At 38.5% G+C, this 15,327-nt stretch overlaps 1 protein-coding gene across 9 annotated transcripts in view; it reads left to right on the forward strand.

The window, feature by feature from the left end:
* Positions 1-15,327, forward strand: part of LOC116850990 (tachykinins-like) — a 395,129-nt gene that overhangs the window by 201,345 nt on the left and 178,457 nt on the right. The window contains exon 1 of one of the 9 annotated variants that reach the window (XM_032829934.1): positions 2,128-3,756. The exons of the other annotated variants lie outside the window; for them this stretch is intronic. The gene's annotated coding sequence lies outside the window, so the exon portion shown is untranslated. Of the gene's footprint in view, positions 1-2,127; positions 3,757-15,327 lie in introns of those variants that run through there. 9 annotated transcript variants of the gene reach the window in all.

Genomic DNA, 15,327 nt, shown 5'->3' on the forward strand with positions numbered 1-15,327 from the left:
TTTAAATTTGAAACTTAGAACAGTATATAACCAGCGAAAAATGACTCGTTGATTGATGTCAAAATGCCATCAAATATACATTGAAATCGTCAAACCGACGTCAATTTGATATCATTTTGACGTCAATCAACGAATCATTTTTCACTAGGTATATAGATGTCACAAACATGAAGTCTTAAATAGCTCAGTGAAATCATCTTATATGGCATTAAAAGTGGACATTTATAGATACACACAAACACACCAGGCCAAAGTTTTCTGATCTTTCTTTTGTGTGGATGCAATAAAATTTATTAAATCCGAAGAAATCTTTTTGAGTTGAAGTAATTCGATATGAATACTCTAAGAAGTTCTGAGGAACTCCAATCATGGTGCATGTAACTTCCTATCATTCTTATAGTATTTTTCCACGAATTTCTAAGGAAGTACAATTCAGGAAAGGAGAAAACTTTAGGAATACTTAAAGAATTCATCATGCTATCTGGGATTCTGGCAATTCTTACGGTACTTAAATCGATTAATTCTTATAATTAAAGATTAGTTTGCTTGACTAATTGGCGTTCGCCGCTCGCGGACAAATCATACTTTGTTGTTCGCAGATTTCGCGAGACACTTTCTTCACTCTCTGTACTTTCGCGCATTTCATTTTTTTCGGATCGCTATCTTTGACAATCGTCGTGCTAACCTATTGAAGATTTGTCGGTTTCAACCGCAAAATGTCTTCGTCAGAAAGTGGAAAAAAACCGTATGTCCGTCCAAGACGACCGTAGAAGAGACATTTCCAAAGCAATAAAAAAGTAAACAAAAATAATGAGAAATTAGACGATAATCCGGGACCGTCCTCTGCGTCAAAGAGAAAATTAAGTTCAACTGATACAAACGCGTTTGAAAATCAGGACATTGCGTATAAAATCATAAACTTTGTAACTGTTTTTAGTATTAGGTGGTAAACTTAGTTCCTGCGGCTCACCGTTAGATGACGTTAGTTGTAGGTGTAATTTATTTTGACATCTGAAACTGGCTGCATTTTAGAGGTTAGACATTTGTCAATAAAATTCAGTGCGAAGAGATTCATTTAAGCGAGCAGTGCTATTTTTTCTTTTGATTAAATATGGAACGTGATAAGTTGTTTTTTCGACATGTGCTGCTTCATTACTTTGACTTGAAAAAAACGCAGCTGCAGCTCATAAATTGCTTTTCAAAGCTTATGGCAATTATGCTCCATCGGAAAGAACATGCCAAGTATGGTTTCAGCGATTTAAGAGTGGTGATTTTGATGTCAATGATAAAGAACGCTCAGGCCAACCGAAAAAGTTTGAAGACACCGATTTGCAGGCATTATTGGACGAAAACTCTACTCAAACGCTCCAAGAATTGTCTGCAGCATTAAATGTTACTCCGATGGCTGTTTCCAAACGTCTACATGCAATGGGAAAAATTCAAAAGGAGGGAAAATGGGTACCACACGAATTAACCGCAAATGCCATTGCGAATCGCTTAAACATCTCTATTTCTCTGCTCGCCAGGCAGAAAAAGAAGAGTTTTTTGTGGCGCATAGTGACTGGCGATGAAAAATGGATATACTTCGATAATCCTAAACGAAGAAAATCATGGGTAGACCCTGGCCAACCATCGACATCCACACCAAAGAGAAATATTCATGGCCACAAAGCAATGCTTTGCATTTGGTGGGATATGCACGGCGTCGTTTATTATGAGCTACTCAGACCGAACGAAAGTATCACGGGGGATCGATATCAATCATAATTAAGCCGTCTGAATGAAGCATTGTTGGAAAAAAGGTCAGCAGTAGCCAGCAATCGACGTAAAATCATGCTTTTGCACGACAACGCTCGACCACACGTTGCTAAAGCCGTCAAAGAAACACTGATGCAGCTCGAGTGGGAAGTTCTCCCGCACCCAGTGTATTCACCAGACTTAGCTCCTTCGGACTATTACTTGTTCCGGTCGATGCAGCACGGCTTGGTGGATACACACTTCAGAAATTACGAGGATGTGCGAAAATGGATCGACGAATGGATTGCATCGAAAGACCAATCGTTCTATCGTCGCGGAATCTACGCGTTGCCCGAAAGATGGGAAAAATGTATAGCTAGCGAGGGAAAATACTTCGATTAATGTATTTTTTGCTTTTGATATAGAAATAAATGAGTTTTTTAAACAAAATAACCGCAGGAACTAAGTTTACCATCTAATATTAAGCGAGTATGTTCGATGCAAAGTTTGTGAAGGAAATGTGGAATTCAGTACAATCGGACATGTGGGATTAGCCTTCCAAATTAAATTGAAGTGCCAAAAGTATAAACCTCGCTACATAGATTCGTGTTCAAAAATAAGTCACCATAGTTACTGGGATATTGGGTATAGTAGATATTGGGCATCGGTTTTTCAGGAATTGTAAGGTTTTGCGGTTTAATAGATCTGACACATTTTCTTACTACGACAGAATAATTAGATCCATGCAGCAAGCAACTTTAGCCATAGCTCAATTATCAATGAAGAGAGCGGTGAACAAAGAAGTTGAATTGACTGGTGACCCAGACAGTATCACAATTTCAGGTGATGGCAGCTGGAGAAAACGAGAATTTCAGTTTTTACATGGCGTTGCTGTCATCGGAAACTTCACAGGAAAAGTGCTTGATGTCAATATAAAGTCTTTATATTGTGCTGCTTGCAAGATATGGAAGCCTTGTAATGGTACACCAGAATATTTGAATAGCTGAAAAGGCATGAAGAAACATGTTCACAGAATCATCAAGGAAACGCAGGTAAAATGAAAGCCACGTGTGAAATATTCCAACGATTAGAAAAGAAATACTATATCAAGTACAAATACTATGTTGGCGACGGGGATGCGAAAACGTTTATAGCTATACAAAATATACAACCTTACGGTCCAGAGAAAAACCTTACGGTCAAATTTTCAAGAGAGAGAGTACGTTGGCCATGTGCAGAAACGTATGGGTAGCAGATTGTGTAATGTAAAGAAAACAGAAAAAGGTCTTAGTGGTAAAGGTAAATTGGCAGATGTTCTTATAAAAGAATTGACACTATACTACGGCACTATATTACGCAATCAGAAGTAACGATACTATTGACAGCATGAAGAATGTTGTATGGTCAACATTTTATCACAAATGTTCAACGGATGATACACCACAACATCATTGCCATGTTGGACCAGATAGTTGGTATACATGGCAAAAAGCTAAAGCGACTGGCACATTGACAAAGTATAAACGCAAGTCAGCACTACATATCGATGTACAACAAGTGATAAAGCCAGTATATAAAGCATTAACTAACGACGAGTTATTGAAGAAATGTGTGGGCCACTTTACACAAAACACTAATGAAAGCTTTCATTCAGTCGTGTAAAAAATAGCCTCAAAAGAATCTTTCAGCGGCATCGAAATCGTAGGAATTACTACATATACTACTATAATGTTTAATGATGTCAACATTTATATCCTCAACATAGTGAATGGGCAACATAGTGAATAGCAACATTCATATCCTCAACATAGTGAATGGGCGCATTAGGATTACAAATGAACCCACGTGCTTTCGAGATGACTAGGCAGCAATACAGTATTCGCTTGGCAGGCGCAGACAAAAAGAAGTTTAGCAATTTAAATCAAGCACGACAAGAAAAAAAAGAAGTTCTGCAGCTGCTGTTGAAGTTGAACGTACTTTGGAGACTGCATCCTACAGTGCAGGAAATTTCTGAACTGCGTAAGTACGACTGTTCTAACATAAATATTATACTGAAACTTTGAATGCGATTTTCTCGAAACTATATTTTTTGATGATTTTACCACGATATCTCGAGAATCGCAAAAGATATCAATTAGCAGTTTATATAGAAGTTGTAAAATACTATGTCGCATAAATTGTATCTGAAATCATATTGAAAAAAAATATTGTTACAATTTTATAATAACAAATAACTCGAATTTTTCCAAATTTTTCATTTTTTGAACGCCATTTTGATAATTTTATTTTTATTTTTATTTTTTTATTTTTCAGATACAATCAATAGACGGAAGTCTAAGGAAAAAAAATATTGCTGCAATTTCTCAAAATCTTCATCCGTTCACCTGGAATGGTAAAACCGTGGATTTGATAGTTTGCTTCACTACATTGGGACGCCGATATTATTGACTTGGGAATGATTTTCAATGAATTTTTTTATTTTATAATATTATAATTAATACCCTTAAAAATAAAAAAAAAGTTTTATATTTATTCGCGACATTGTTGTAAAAAATTAAACGCAAGATAATTTATGAGATTTCAAACCTACTTAGTCCCCTTAAAATAGTTAACGATTTTTCCAAAAATCGTATTTTATATTGTACGAAGATATATTATAAAGTCAATAAAAGCTGAAAGCAACAGAGAGTAACGTGTAATGTTTAAATTAGTGTATTCTATGGAATATGGTTTGAATAAATTTATTTGACTATGGATATTTGACTAATGAATGGATATTACTAAAATCTGCCGTTTTATTGGGTACTTTGTAATGATAGACCCACCACGACAAACATTTTTAATGAATGAATTAAAAATGAGTAATCATCGATGAGTAATTGTCGACTGGACAAATTTTTGTCGAGAAGTAATATATTATTTGGACTACTTATTTACTTTCACTGCTAAGTAATGTTGTATGTATTTAGTAAATCATCTTTATTTCAACGATAAATTGTAAACGAACTAAAGTCAATCGATGGAGAGGGCAAAATTAAATTGAGAGAAATAGATGAAGCCAAAGTAGATAAGAGAAAATGTAATGCTAGACGTTATTACAGGGTAATAGGTTTTCATCATTGAATGTGATACCAAAAAAAGTTTATATCTTACTTGTGTCGGATCGACGATACTTTTTTAAAAATTGTAAAAAAATATGTACTTGACTCCGTTATACAGAATGTATCAGACCAGCCGTGTCACCTGTTTTATTTGGCAACCAAGTGTCATACAGAGACGAGCAAAACATTTTTTAAAGGAAACCGTACCTATAGAATTTTCCATTAATATTTAAATAAGCTTGTTCGATGACGGATGTTGTCTAATGCTCGTAGTATCTCCAGACAGCATATCAACAGACAGAGATCGACAAGCTGCTTGAATAGATTCCTTCATATTTTCTTTTGTAGTTGAACGTTGTTTATAAATAATTTCTTTTATTCGCCCCCATAAATGGAAGATAATTTGAACAGTTGATTTGAAAAAGGGCTAATAAAAGGATTGAGACACGTGTTAACGTATTTAAAATTTTTGTTTCCAAAAATTTTTCTCGGTTAATAGTTGAAATAAAAGAAAATGTTTCTAACAAAAGTTGTTTATTTTGAAGAAACTTATTGAGCGATATCACATTCGATATATGTTTCCTATTTAAATTTTTGATGTTATTTTCGGTTTCGATCACTTCCAATTTTTTCTGGAAAATCGTAGTAGTATCAATTGATTCTATGGGTACGGTTTCCTATAAAAAAAGGACTGAATAAAAGGGGTGGCACGGGTAGTCTAATACACCCTGTATATATGGATAAGTGAAGATTACTTTAAAGTACAAATAATTTTGTAAGTTAAGTACTCAAAATCACTAGCCAATAATAATAAAACTACTAAACAATAGTTATTTATTACTGACAAATCAATATTACTTTTCTGTAGAGCGAAGAACGTTTAAAAGATGCTTATTCTGTTCAATATAGAGCAATTAACACATAAGCCCATAATAAAGCCCGTATAAAGCTAGTAATAGAGATCAATGATCAAAAATTAGAAGTCAAATTTCAATGAAACAAGTAATTTCTATTAGACTAAAAAAAAGTAATCCAGAATAGATAACAATGCAACATGTTGTTGTTATTGATTTTTGTCAATAAATTTTATTTTTCTTAGGTTCTTTATCTTACATTCAAATAACGGCATTATAAGGCATCACATCTGCCTCATTTGCAACTGTTTGGTTCAATTTGGCACCGGATAAAGTATACCAAGTTGATTGATAAATCCTTAGAATGAAAATGAAAAAACATTTTATTAGCAAAATTCAACTTTATTCTTCAACATAATCTCCTTTTAGCTCCAACTTCTAGAGTCCAACGAGTTTCTAGCTTGCCAAAATATGCGTCTGTTCCCCATTCAACTTCTTCATTTAAAGCAAATCTCTTTCCCTGGAGCCACCTTTTGAGATTTGGAAACAGGTACAACTCACACGGGACCAGATCTGAAGAATACGGTGAATGTGGGAGCGATTCATACCTCAATTCCTTAAATTTTCCCATTGCTTTTAGTGATTTGTGAACTAGTGCATTGTCTTCATGAAAGAGAATTTTTTTCTTCGCTAAATGAGGTCGTTTTTTCTTGATTTCATTATTCAATCGGTCCAACAATAATACATAATATTCTTCTGTGATTGTTTTTCCTTTTTCAAGATAATCGATGAGGATTATTCCATGTGCATCCAAAAACACAGTGACCAGAACCTTTCCAGCCGATTGTTGCGCCTTTGGAACACTTCCACCCTTTGGAACCCATTGTGCCGACTGTTGTTTCGATTCAGGTGTATAATGGTTGATCCATGTTTCATAAACGGTTATACATCGATGCAAAAATTCCTTTGATTTGCGCCTAAACATGTCCAAACAATGCTGAGAAGTGCGAACTCGTTTACATTTTTGATCGATTGTTAGCAATCGCGGCATCTTACAGTTAGCTTTTTCATATTCAAATGATCGTTTAGGATATTGGACACATGTTCAGATGAGATGCCCACAGCCGCAGCTAGTTCACGTAATTTCATTTTGGGGTGAAATACGATATCATGAATTTTTTCACTCATTTCTGGTGTAGTCACCTTATTTGGACGACCATTGCGTCGTGCATCTGATATGCTGATACGACCACGTTTAAACTCAGCAATCCAGTTATATACTGTTGCATTCGACGGAGCAGACTCTCCCAAAGTTTTTTGGAAGTCCTCAATCATTTCTTGCGGTTGCAAGCCTTTTAAATAGAAATACCTAATCACTGCACGAATTTCAGTTTTTTCCATTTTTACAAAATATCAGAGGTTATGTGCTTCCGGTGGCTGTCACAACTGACTATACTGATTGTCATAACTATCTGCAGTTGTGTAGTAAGAGGTTTGAAGGTTGGCACTACTGGAAATTCACGACGCATTGGAGGTGGCAACACTACTGATGTGTCATTCTAAAGATTTATCAATCAACCTGATATATTTGTTATTGTTTGCTTGTATCTTCAATTTGGAGAAAACATTGTCGAAACTAAATAATTAATTTATGAGAGAGATATGGAAAATATACGGAGAGAATCCCATATCCTGTATCAGTTGATATATGTGAAAAATAGTTTAGATGCTTCAGAAATTTTATTTCAAAAACGGTAAATGTTCACTTTAAAGGAGTCACCTCCAATGTTCTTGATCTTGACATTATATTGTTAAAGTCATCGTCCTGAGTAACACGCAAAAGATTTTAGCCGTCGCTCGTTGTTTATTAAAAAGTTATTAACAAAAAAAATTTTATAAACGAAACGTAATTTTGGTATACAATATACATTGAAATATGATAAACAGTATACGTATACCCAGATAGCATAGAGATGAACAGAAGTTCCTAGAGAATTCATTTTAAAGAATAGATATAGAATTAGAAAAATGAATACCTGAAGAATTCTTGAAGAATTAACCACAGTAAGTTCGTCTTGAAATATTCCTTAGGACTTTATTATAGCGAATACTTCGCAACTTAATTCCTAAAACACTTTGAGAATTCATTAGGAATTAGGGCTAAGGCAGAGAACGAGATGTAAGCGTCGTAGACATAAAGTAAGGCAGAGAAAAACGTAAGCGTAAGGTTAATAGCTTTTCATGCTTTTTATATTTTTCTCTGCTTTATTTTACGTCTACGACTATGACGCTTATGTCTCGTTCATCTGTCTTAGCCCTTATAAATGTTTTGTTTATAGCAATTACTTTTTGCGTCTATATTCAGTACATGCCAGTGAATGTATAATAATTAATTTATATATTTACATATAAATTGTTTAATTTATTGTTATTCGCAGCTATTTATATTTTGTGGAATTAATTATATAGTTTTATATAATAGGGCAAAGAGAGGGAATTGGTGTTAAAATAACTTTTGATATATAAAATTTTCACCTGTATCAATAATAAATATATTTATGCGAAGTATATTTTATCCTTAAGTTTGTATTCATGTTTCTAAAATCCATATATAGTTCTAACAAACTCAATCGCATTATTTGAAAGCCATTTATTTTTGGATTTTGAATTACATATTTGAAAGTGCGCTTTATTTACATTTGAAGCTCAGTTAGAACAATATATATAACAGTATAACAGTTATAACAGTTATAACAATATAGTATCCAGCGAAAAATGATTCGTTGATTGACGTCAAAATGACATCAAATAGACGTTGAAATCGTCAAACCGACGTCAATTTGATATCATTTTGATGTCAATCAACGAATCATTTTTCACTAGGTATATAGATGTCACAAACATGAAGTCTTAAATAGCTCAGTAGAAAGAGCGGTTGTCTGGCAAGCGGAAGACCCGAGTTCGATCCTAGCCGAGTCTGATGTTTTTCATCTCATATGGCATTAAAAGTGGACATCTACAGATACACACAAGAGCAGTAGTACTTCCGACCAAAGTTTCTGATCTTTCTTTCGTGTGGGTACAATAAAATTTATTAAATCCGAAGAAATCTTTTTGAGTTGAAGTAATTTTATATGAATACTCTAAGAAATTCTGAGGAACTCCAATCATGGTGCATGTAACTTCCTAAATCATTCTTGCAGTATTCTTCCACGAATTCCTAAGGAAGTACAATTCAGGAAAGGAGAAAACTTTAGGAACATTTAAAGAATTCATCGTGCTATCTGGGTATGCGCGGGGCCCCACTCCTCCCTCTGCAACCCCTCCCCAAAAAAACCTAACCCTAACTTAATCCATCTACTAAAACATGGTTAAAAGTATACATATACTGTTTATGCATATAAGTGTACTGTTTATCATATTTCAATAAATGAGTTAGGTTAGAATTAAGTTTTTTGAGAAGGGGTGCAGGGGAAGGGGCGGAGCCCTTCTCCTGCGCATATACGTGTACTGTTTACCATATTTCCATGTACACTGTGTGCGAAAATTACGTTCAACTTCTAAAACTTCTTTTATTAATAATTTTCTAACAAACAACGAGCGATGGCTAAAACTTTCTGAAGGTTATTCAGAAGGGTGCCCTCTATAATATATGTCAAGGTCAAAGTCATCGGAGGTGATTCCCCTAAAATGAACATTACCAAAGATTCAGCATAATCGACATCCCTTATAGAAATATCATACTAAGAATCATTGATAATTACTTATTTTCAGTATTAAAAATACTGGATAATAAGTAATTATTAATGATTCTCAGTATGATATTTCTATAAGGGATATGAACTTGAAAAATAGCTCAATTAGACTATAAAACTGTTTTAACTTGTCTGCAAGCACTGGGCAAGATGAATCAGAAAGAAAAATGTGTGTCGCATGTGTTGTCCAAACGTGCAATTTGGATTAGTACAATATCTACTTTCCGCTACTTTTCTATCATTAAAAAGCAGTTTTTTAAATCGTATTGTAACCGGGGATGTAAAAATGTGTTTATATCATACTCAATAGTAAACGATCATGGATGAACCCCAACCAAGTCATTCCTCAAACACCAAGACGCAACATTCATGACGACACAAGATGTTCTTATGTGTTTAGTAAGATAAGAAGGTACTAATCTATCATGAATTCTTATCGTCACGTCAAATAGTCATCCCTGAGATTTATAGTCAACAATTAATGACTTCAGCGGATTAGCACAAGACGCGGCGCGATATGCGACATGCGGCATGTAATATCCAATTAGCATATAGCTTTTTCAAAATATAGTAGTACAATTATTAAATATCATAAATCACAAATATCGCGTGTCGCGTTGCGCATCAGGCTGACCTGCTGGAGCCAAAACGTTTGTATACGATGTTATGTACATCCCGCGAGGATTTCATAAAATTTATTTAATAATCTCAATATCTTGAGATGGTAATATATTAAACCTGGATATATTAAAACTGGAATTTTATAATAAAAAAAAAAAATACATTTGAAATGCCGACAAAGCAAGCAACTCCAGACACGTGTTCTGTTTCCCGAAAGGGACAAACCATAAATTAAATAATTCTTTCTTGAACTTCACCGGAAACATACATCACACTAATAAAAACTTTTATAATTTTATAGAAATCTACTTTAATATGCCGCCAAACCCGATCCTAAGATAACAGACATTTCATCTAACAAGGGAACTGTTTAAACGCGCCCCGTTAGATTTGGTTAATTTTTATAAATGTTATAGTAATCCCTTTCTTATATAAGCATCGTATGACTGTTGTTAATGAACACTAGTTTACGAGAAATCGGAATTGAAAGTTTTCCGTGTACCTAGAGTACTGTTTAAGTAAAAGCGAAATTCAAATAGCAAGCGTGGCGCAGTGAGTAGAGAGCGCAACTAGAACGCTTGTGTTCAATTCCGGCTTGCTCGAACATTTTTTTTCTTAATTTTTCTAAAATATGAAATAAATTGTTATATATGAATTAATCAACTGTCATCCCAGTATTATTATTATTCGCATTTTTTAAACAAAATAGTAGTAAAAGTAATTAAATACGCCTATGAACGAATAAATAAATTATTTTTTTAAAGTTCGGGAAGGGATTTTATTTCAACATTACGTTACTAGTCGTTATGTTATTTTTCTAATGGAGTTTTAAGATTTGTGTCCTATGGGAATGGTCTAACAATGGTATCGTTTTTGCCACCTGCGGAAAGTTTTCTCCATTACCCCTCCATTATACAATGAGCATGAAAGAAACGAATCCGCAGATAGCAAAAACAATACCACTGTTAGGCCTGCAGGACACAAATCTTAAAACTCCATCAGGCAAACATACTAAAGTAACATTACGAATAGTAACGTAATGTTGAAATAAAATATCTTCCTGAATTTTAAAAGAATAATTTATTTATTCGTTTATAGCGTATCTCATTACTTTTCGTACAATTCTGTTGCAAATAATAATAAAAGTGCGAGTGATAATAATACTAGAATAATAGTTGACTAATTTATATATGAATAATACTAGCCTGCAAAAATTTGCGGATGTAATAAGAGTAGGTGATTTTTATAGATTTTTGTCCGCTGAATACGAATCCGTTGTTCACGTTTGGCTATTACGTCACAATTTTGCGAAAAATGCCATCAAAGAGGTCAAAAACGACAATTTTGAGGGTATTCATGATGTGGTAACGTCCGCAGTAAATTGTTTTGCTAAATTTTGTTACCACTATACGAAAGTATAATACCACTATATGAACTCTTAGCTTTGAAATGTATTTTGTTCCGTCTCGCTACGATCTTTCGTCTCTTAGATACAGTGCGACGATTTTTCTTATTACTAGTAGCGGACAGTCGTCTGTCCGTCTCGTCGACAAACTACCGCGATCTGCGGATCTCGTTTCGGACTCTCTAATTTCAGTTGGGCGTCAGGTGCGGTAAGGCCGCACCTCCTCACCAACAATTATTCGCCAAAAATTTCTCAATAGTCGCCCGTCTTCGAGATCGCGGGGACGAAACGGGACCGGTAGCTCTCTGTTGATTTTAGTCGGAGTAGGGATGGGTTTAGTCGATGTAGGTGGAAGCCGAGGAAAAGAAGACCATTATACGTTCGGTATAGATATTTATTACTGCGATACAATGCACTGTAAGTGCCCGATTCGATCTCACGCTTGCATCGATACGCTCCCCCGATATCTTATTCCCTATTGGGAGATCTCATCTCGCTTCGCGCGACCACTCTGCATGCGGTAGGTTCCGAGCGACAATTTCGCGAAAATGACGAAAAACACAAACGAATGGGAGGTCTTACAATTAGGCGGACTCCTCCTCGCCGGTCCTCCGGGTCGATCGCTTCGCCTGTCGCTGATCGTCTCCGTTGCCCTCCTGTCGCTCCGCGAGATCTCCGGGCTGACTCAGGATCGAAGGTCGACCACGCGCGGTGAAGATCTTTCACTCAAAGAGAGTCGCCTTCGCTACACCACGCCGACGATAATACAACACGCGTCAACCGGTATTGTCTCCGTCCGCTCACAAAGCGATAATTCCGAAAGGGATCGAGAATGGCGGTAATCGATAATGGAATGCGTTAACTTCCTAATCGCTCGTAGACAAGTCTCTCTATCCCGCCTTGTTCTCGCTTTTTCTCTGCTCGGCGAGCCTTCCTCTCTCTCTCTCTCTCTCTCTCTCTCTCTCTCTCCCTCTCTCTTTCTCTCTTTCGATTGTCTCGCTGGGATCTCCGTGTTTTTGGGCCACCTGTGTTGTTGTCAGCTGTTGAGAGTCTTCTTGCCTCTCTGTCCCGCGTCTAGCAGCGTGCTGTAAACAAAGATCGCCAGCGGCAGCCGAAATCGGAACGATAACATGTTCTTGTATACGAGAGTTAAAGTACCGTTTCACGTACCATTTAAACGGCGACTTTCCTTGCTGCTGATGACGTTTCTTCCTTCTTCTGGTTCCCTCGGTGTCCTGTGGTCTCAGCCCTTCGGCGTCGGCGAGGAGAGTTGGGGCACATTATCTTAGGGTGCGATGACCATCCCACTTGCGGGACCGCATACGCTTCGCTAATTAACCCCCCTCTACGCTCGACCGATATGATCGCGGAACCTGTCGGTTTTAATCGCCAAAACTTATTTGGGAAACGCTATGCACTCCCTTCCCCTTTTTCCGGTATGCGCGAAATCACACGAACGGAGCTCTTTTGCCCTTGTGACGGGCGCCCTATGGCTGCCACGTCACAACTCCTCCCTCCCCGGGGAGGACCGGAGGTCCGGGTGGATGAGTTAGAGTCCCTGACCTCTCATTCGTTGTCTTCATTTACCTCCTGCATGCGGGAGTTGATCTCTCTACTTTTCCCTGCTTCGCCTCGATACCCGCCCCTGTGTGGTGGTCGCCTTCCGAGGGGTACTTCTTCCCTCTACGGTATTCGCCACTTTTCCTTCGCCTTTCCTCAGCCCCCGGTACAGGAAGTAAGGTGGGGAGAGTGGAGGTTGAGGGAAATTTTAATTTTGTCTTGACACCGTTTATCACCAAGAAACTTTTATTTGAACTCGTGCTGACGGTAGCAGTTGGCGGTAGTGCTACGGTAGCGGTACGACAATCGATATACTGTGACGAGAAACCAGAAGAGAGAAAAGAAAAGAAAACGGTAAAGAAGAATACACACAAAAAAAAACATAAACTATCTCTAAATATCTTCTAGGCTCACTAATAAGAAAAAGAAAAAAAAACGAACGTTCCCTCTACCCGATCCCTGCCAGTTCCGTTCCCTCAGGCACCCCCGCGTGACTCTCGACCGGGGCGCCCTTTCTTGAAGGTCGAGGCGTGGTTCTCCCGTTCCTCGGCTCGACACTGTCGGCATTCCCGCCACGTCGTCCCCTTGGCTCTGCACCGGTAACAAAACTCGTCCGATCTTGGGTGTGGACAGCCGGAGTATCGATGTCCCTTGCTCCCACAGTTCCAACACGCTTCTGCTCTGTGGCGGGACGTCGAACGAGCGGGACCTCGCGGTGGTTCCTTGCGGGAAGGTTCCCGATGATTCTCCTGAGATGGGACCGGGCTCCGAGGGTTTTGCTCACGGCCGCGTGGGTCCCTGGCGGCGACCATTAGGTCGTTCCACAGGTCCCAGAAGCCCTCCGTCTGGGTTCCCGCCTGAGGTCTGCCGCCGACGGCCCCCTCTGTTTGGGTGGACGCGTCGACCATCGGAGGAATCTCCCTGACCACCGCGCCACGGGTGGTCGTGGTCTCCTCGAGGTGGCCCTGCCACAGGTCGTGGGCTCCCTCCCAGAACCCAGGATGCTCCCTTATGATGTTCAGGAACACGGCCTTGTAGCGCCTCCTGAAGCGAGCCCATCGTCTCTCGGTCTCCGTCTCGGCCATCCCTTCCATGTGTGTGCTCACTGCGTCAATAACAATTTTTCGCCTGATTGTAGTGCCCGGTTGCTTCTTCGGCTTTCCCGCCACCCGGTATGTCCCATCTCCCCACACGAAACTCCATTGCGTGGACACCAAATACCGAGATTGGCCAACACCAGGTATTGTCGCCTCGAGACATCAGACAAACGATACTCATCCCGTCACAAAACAACAAGAGCGATATTTGTCGACACTAACGTCCTGGTAGGTTACGATACCAAACATTTCATGCGATAACGATCGGGAATTGCCTGACGCGCAATGACACCACGACACACCACAAATTATGACCCCACAACAACGGATTTCCGACACCAATTAATTATTATCTTAGACACGAAATATTGTTTCAACACCAACTATCATCCTTTTCAACACCAAACTCTACTTTAGTGACACTAACGGTACGATAAATTCTTGTCACCAACTAATTCAAGTTCTGTTCGTCACCCAGTGTATCGTTCTTAACACTGGGCTGACGATGTGCCACCAATAAATAAACAAACAAGTCGACATCGATACACAGCACTATTCTGCCGTCGGCTCCACGTAAGGCTTGATATCCTTTACGTGGACCTTGCCGATCGTGCTACCGTCTATTCGCGCGAGCTCACACACGACCGCCGACCTCATTTTCGTTATTTTGAATGGCCCGTGGAATTTTGGGGCCAATTTGGCGGCCGTGTTTTGAGCTGCCGACGACAGAACATGCTGTCGCTTTAAAACTAACTCACCCACTCGATACCTCACAGAGCGTCTCCTCAAATTATAATATTTTGCTTGTTTTTGGTGCGCTGCTTCGAGATTGTCGGTAACCCACACCTGTAAGCCCTCGAGCTTTTTCAGGCGTTCCGACCATCGCGACGGATCTTGCGGTTCGATAACGATATCTCCTCGTTGTTTCTCTCGTAGCGATCGTGACGGCGTAAGTTCCCGGCCGAGATTTAGAAAGGCAGGCGAGGTTCCGAGCGAAGAGTGTTTCGCGGTATTATAAGCGAAACGAAAATCCGATATATGCGCATCCCATTCCCTGTGATCACGGTCGAGAAACGCTACGATCATGGTTTTTAAAACTCGATTTACCTTTTCGACCGGATTCGCTTGCGGATGGTACGGCGGAACGGTAGTGTGATGTATGTTATTTTCCTTCGCGAAGTCCTCGATTGTCTTGTT

The sequence above is a fragment of the Odontomachus brunneus genome, unplaced genomic scaffold, assembly GCF_010583005.1.
Source record: "Odontomachus brunneus isolate Ranch 3 - 2012 unplaced genomic scaffold, Obru_v1 Obru_scaffold_163, whole genome shotgun sequence".
NCBI lineage: Eukaryota > Metazoa > Arthropoda > Insecta > Hymenoptera > Formicidae > Odontomachus > Odontomachus brunneus.